This window comes from Halyomorpha halys, unplaced genomic scaffold, assembly GCF_000696795.3.
Source record: "Halyomorpha halys isolate HHAL.00 unplaced genomic scaffold, Hhal_1.1 Scaffold226.1, whole genome shotgun sequence".
NCBI classification, from domain to species: Eukaryota; Metazoa; Arthropoda; class Insecta; order Hemiptera; family Pentatomidae; genus Halyomorpha; species Halyomorpha halys.
Window position 1 is genome coordinate 1,402,544 of NW_027115630.1, and position 6,282 is coordinate 1,408,825.

At 37.2% G+C, this 6,282-nt stretch overlaps 1 protein-coding gene across 2 annotated transcripts in view; it reads right to left on the reverse strand.

Annotated features, from left to right (window-relative positions):
• Positions 1-6,282, reverse strand: part of LOC106679868 (AN1-type zinc finger protein 2B) — a 46,846-nt gene that overhangs the window by 17,138 nt on the left and 23,426 nt on the right. The window lies entirely within an intron of this gene.

Here is a 6,282-nt window from a genome sequence, read left to right on the forward strand (position 1 = left end):
CAACATTTCTATATACTTTCAGGAACCAATTATGTGTAAAAGTCGAGGGCCTACTGTAATAATTTTGGAGATTAACAGCAAACATCACATTTTCCAAAAGATGAACTTGCTTTTTTTAAGCAAGAAAATAAAAAGTGGTTGTGCAAATAGTCCAATGAGGATAAAAGAAGATCCCTAAGAATGGAAAACGTTTTTAAAGAGACCAAGGTAAATGAAAACCTTGAATTATTTTTGAAAGAATTCAAGAAACTAACTACCGAAATCAGAGAAAACAATAAAGAATTTAAAACACAGTTAAGTATCTTTTCGGATTACATTGAAGAGAATAAAAACGCTATCACTAGCATGAAAAATGAAATGAAAAAAATTAGTGATAAGCTTGATTCTTTCAACGATAAAATCACTCAAATAAAAAATGAATTTAATGTCTTTAAAGAAAAATTAAGTTATTTCGAACAACAAAAATTTTCCAACGACATAGAAATAAAGGAAATTCCTTTTAAACTGAAGGAAAATCTTATAACAATTATACAAGATATTTGCAAAGAAATTAATCTGAACATCGGAGAAAACACTATAGATTACTACTACAGAACGAATGATATACCTAATACAAATTTTCCTGGTGTAATCGTAAGTTTTCTTCGTCGCATAGACAAACAAAATATTATGCAACACATAAGACAAAGAAAAGCATTGTCTACTAGAGATCTCGGTTGGATCGAAGGAGAGCCGTCTAGAATATTTGTTAATGAGAGACTTACTGCTACAAATAGACTACAAACGTCTTTTTCGTGATGCTAAAGCAGCGCAGAAGCAAAAATCATACAAATATGTATGGTTTAAAAATTGCAAAAAAAGATGATTCGAGTGCTGCAATGGTTATTAGATCGAATGAGGATGTTATTAAAATGTAAGTTAGTTAAATCATTTTCTTTTGTGAGTCTAAAGTTTCTAACTGTTTATATGTATTTATATTTATTTTATACTATTACTGAGCAAATATCCACAATAGAATTCTGTAAAATCCCAAATAGTACAAGATCTCTTTCAATAATAATAAACATATGTAAGCCTCTAATCAATAAAATATTTTGTTTTTGTACTAAACGCTTCTTCACTAACTTTATTATTATTCTCTTGATTTTTTATATTCTTAAAATTGCATTTTTGATTTGTTTTGGTAATTTAAATCGTACTCATTTTGTGACTTATTATAATATGATAAAATATTTGTTTAGTAGTACTACTCGCTTGTTAAAATTTATTATATATGCTCATTACAAAATCTTTTCTATATTCACAGCGAATATTCATATTAATTGTTTGCTAAAATTTGCTATATCAATTAATGTAGATATTTCTCAATATATAAATTATAATGACTAGCGAACTTAATGTTTGTCATTTAAATATAGAATCTATTCTTGGGCACTGGTCCGATTTTTATATGTTTGTATCACGAAATATTTATGATATAATTTGTGTCAGTGAGTCATGGTTAAATGAGGGGATCAGTAATTATTCTATTTCTCTACCTGACTATAATCTCTTCAGATCCGATCGAAATGATAAATCTCGTGGTGGAGTTTGTATATACGCTAGGGCCTTCTTATCTTGTAAAATAAAATGTTACTCTCATCATCAACTCTTCATTCATCTTCTTTCGAATTCTTAGTTCTGGAGGTCAAAAGAGGTGATGATAAGCTCTTTTTAATAACGATGTATAGACCTCTAAACATAGTTTTCATCACGAACTACGAGATATTTTAGAAAAATTTGTTCCTCTATATCATAACATAGTTTTAAATGGTGACTTAAACGTCGATTTTTTAAAAAATTCCTATGAATCAAAATTATTAAACAATCTTTTCCATAGTTTTAATTTGTCTTTAGTAAAATTTAACCCCACTTGTCATTCTATAACTACTGATACCTGGCTCGATATTATGTTAGTTGATAATAAAAATCTGAATAAAGTCGTCTCATCGGGATAATTATCGGTTTCCTTTTGTCGTCAACACGATATTATTTTTCTTTATATCAAATCGCAGAAGCTAAAAAATCTAGGACATCAACTTTCCGTGATTTTATTAATTTTAATCGAGATAAATTTGACGATGAACTCAATGTTGTTAGTTGGGATGAAATTAATAAATCGGATAATATTGATAATCAGGTTGAAATGGTAAACTTAAAACTTTTCTCCTTGTTAGATAAACATGCCCCTCATAAAACTATAATTTTTAAACAAAAACCCTCACCATGGCTTACACCAGAAATAAAAAATCTCATTAAGATTAGAAATCGCTCTCTCTCTCCCTCTCCCTCTCTCTTCTCTCTCTCTCCCCTCCCTCTCACCTCCCCTCCCTCCCTTTACTTTTTACTTCCTTTAAGTGGTTGGTAAAGTTACACCTTTCGCCTAAAAGAACGTCTAGAAACCTCACTTCCTGTGATGGTTTTATCATTTTATTCTCCAATACAACCCTGGGAAGGAAGCCTCTCATTTTCCCTTTCAAGAACAAGAGTCGAGTCTTTTCATAGTTTAGGGAGAGCTTCTTTTCACTGCACCATTGCTCAACAAGAGTAACCTCAGCTGCTTTCGTTACCAGATCAACTGGTGACCTTTCCTCAATTTCCACGCCAAAATCATCGACATATGCAGCTGGTGTGTATCCTACTACCCGTAAATTCGCCAGTAGTTGATTCATATCGATATTCCATAATGGAGACCTAAAACGGATCCTTGAGCGCAACCCCGTTGGATCAGTCTCGTGATCCTCCTTGTTGGTAACTGGAAGAAGACTGAACGGCTCACCTAGAAGGATTTAATAAGCTTGTATATATTTCGTGGACAGTGCAGCCTTTTAAGTTCCCCCATTATTCCAGGCCACCACATACTGTCAAAGGCTCCAGCAACATCATAAAAGAGGACAACAAAATATTTAGAGGTGGAATGTTTCGCCGCCGTCAGAAGCTGATTAATAGCATCTGTGGTTGATAATCCCCTTCGTCCCCAAACTGATCTGAAGAGAGTTGGTCTATCTTTTTCTTTAGGTGGTGTAGCATGAGGCTTTCCAGAACTTTACCCATGACGTTTAAGAGGCATATAGGGCGATATGATTTTGCAGTAACTTCTGCTATCCCTGGCTTTAGAATCGCGACCATTTCTGCCTCCTTCCAAATTTGAGGGAAGACACCTACTTTCAAGCATTTGTTGTAGAAGGTAGTTAAGGGGCTGATTAGGGCCCTTCTGGCATTCTTCAAAATTTCAACACCTACCATGTCTGGTCCCAGTGCTTTTCCTAGGCGAAGTTTATCGAAAGCCATATGCACATCCAGTTCGTCCCATACGGAAGCGTCTTCAGTTGGAGGAGGTATATCCATTTCAATTCTGTATTGCATGTGGTCTGCAGTATCACTAATAGGGTCATCCTTTGGGAAAGATTTCAGCATTATGGCCTCAATAGCCTCTTCCGCCGTCTGGGCAGCGTTGCCGTTATGCATAAAGGAGGTGATGGTATTCCTATTCCAACTCGTACCAAGGGCTTTTTGGTATGCAAGTCCCCAAGGGCTGGTGCATTCCTCTAAGTATTTATGCCATGTATCTTTCTTTGCTTTCCTAATTTCATCTTTAAAACAGTTATTAAGGGCAAAATACGTACTTTTTAAGCCTTCTTTAGCATCAGCATTCTTTTCTCTCTGGAATCGCCTCCTTGCTCGATTGTTCCACCACGGTTGTCCTTTCCTTACTGACTCCTTTACAGTGGGCAACACTTCCTGGACCGCAGTATAGATTTTTGATGAAAGTCGAGATGCATCTTCTTCCAACTCATTATCATGAACCGCCTCCACCTCTGATAGATGCCATTGAATATTATCCGTTACACAATCCCACTCAACACCCTGTGTTGAAAATTGTTGTCTTCCGTAGTGCCTGCCCTTATCATCCTTATTAATTACAAAGGTCACTACACGATGGTCGCTGCAGGTCCAATCAGCCATCTTCCATGAGCTAATGAGTTGTGCAATGTCTGATGTTGCCATGGTAACGTCTATGAAAGATTCTCCACAGGGGCCCGAAAAAGTAGGCAAAGATGCCGCTTCGTTAAGAATAACCAGCCAGTTGCATGCAGCAAAGTCTTCTAGTAACACAACCTTTCTGTTAGTCCTCCAACTTCCCCATAATATGGATTGGGCATTAAAATCGCCTACCATAATCTTATTATTCCGTAGTTTGCTCATGATATCCTGGAGCTGAGTTAATATTTCTTCCAGTGCAGTAGAAAATTTTGCATAGACGTTAATCAGGTTAAAATTAACACCTGGAGCCTCTATGTTTGCAACGGAAATTAACTTGTTAGTTAGGTCAGGTTGTGCGATAATGGTATGTGAGTTATTGATTACTATAATAGCACTCTGTGGTGAATCACACAGCCCACTTCCAGAAGAGGAAATAATTTGGTCACATGGTGCAGTACCAACAACTTTGCCTCTTCTAGTAGGAGGTTCCTGAAGGGCAGCAATGTCTATCCTGTTCACTATTGCCATGCGTCTAAATACATACATTGCTAACGGTCTCCAGATTTCTGTTTTGGGCAGCTCCCACAGCTATGCCCTCTCTCACCACAATACCTATAAATTACTACTGCTGCAGTGCAAAATTTTTCAATTTGCGAGAAGCCTTGGCACTTGTTGCAACGGGTCACCGCCACCCAGTCCCGAACATTACAGGATGCCCATTCAAGGAACACTCTTCCCTCTGCTAATATCTCATGTCTTACTGCTGGGGATACTTTCACCACCCAATGCACGGAATCCCTTCCTCTCGGACCAGTTTTAAACACAGGGTTGAAGTGATGCCTGGTACGTTCTAATTTATTGGCATTCAGGCTCCAAAAGTGCTCAATGATTTTGTCGTGGTCCAGGTCTCTTGGTACATCATATATTATATCATCCTGGGTAGACGTTTATTCTCTAGGTTTACGTTAGCACCTAGTCTTTTTATTCCTTCAGATTGAATAACCTTTTTAGCTTCTTCTTTTGTGCTTGTCCTAATTATAATACCTTTAGCCGTTTCCACTAATTTGTTTAGCCTGGCGGGTAAGTAAAAATTCCTGCAACTCTAAAATTATACGGCTATTCGCTTCTATTATATTTTTATATGTAAAACGCCTATCAGAATAATGTTCAAGAGACTCACAATTACAGGCCGAATACGATGCAGCACTGGACAGGAGAATTGATGAAGTCACTGGAAGGACTAGAGTAGTTTGCCGGGTTAGTCTGGCTAAGTGATACCTCTTTGACTCCTACCTCGCTGCTCCCAACACCATTCGCCAGTCCTTTATTGTTTACAGCCCCGTCCATATGTAACTTATGTAACTGCATAAATCACATGTTATGTAAATGTACACAAGTAACAAACTAAAAAGTCAATCCACACTCGACAATTTGATTTCTTTACGTTGAGACATGTTTATTAATGTTATTTTAACACAATTTAACTAAGAAAAGTAATTCAAACCACTTAAATTTACACAAACTAGCGAGCAATTATTAACACTTGGCACTAGCATCAAAGCTTCTCTCTCTCTCTCTCTCCCTCTCCCTCTCCCTCCCTCGGGTGGACTCTTGGGAATAGTGTGGGTCGTCGATCACTTTAGACCAAATGTGTTCGGCAGAAGGTTCAAGGTACATACACAGACCACTCCAGTGGGTGGAAAAACTGAAGGAATCGTCAGCCAGGATAACTCGCTGGAAGGAGCATCTAGCGCAATATAACATGGAGGTTATATATAAACAAGGCAAAGAAAATGTGGTGGCTGATTGGTTGTCTCGAGCCATAACACATAACACCATGGAATAAGAAAATGGGGAACCGTCCAGTGTCATGACAGTTTCTGCAGGAATGGTCACCTAGAGAGGAAGATTAGGATGAAGCGGAAGAAGATGATAGGGAAGAATCTTCGAATAACGAGTTTGGCTGAAGAAAGACCAGGAAACATAGATGAAATGGAAGAAATAATTAATGACTAGAAGAGATAAATTATTTGGAAGACGAAAACCACCGAAATGACCAAAATTAAATATAGTGAGTTCCAGAACGCATCTCATCTGTGTTATCTTTTCTTAAGTGGTAATTAATTTTTTAATTAATGCCGTGCCCTTGTAGTCTCGCCGGATTCCACAAAGACCAAAGAGGATCTCAAACGGCGAAAACCCCGTAACGGTGTGCACCGAATGATTGTATTCCGCAATTGCCTTTGGCATTGCCACGTC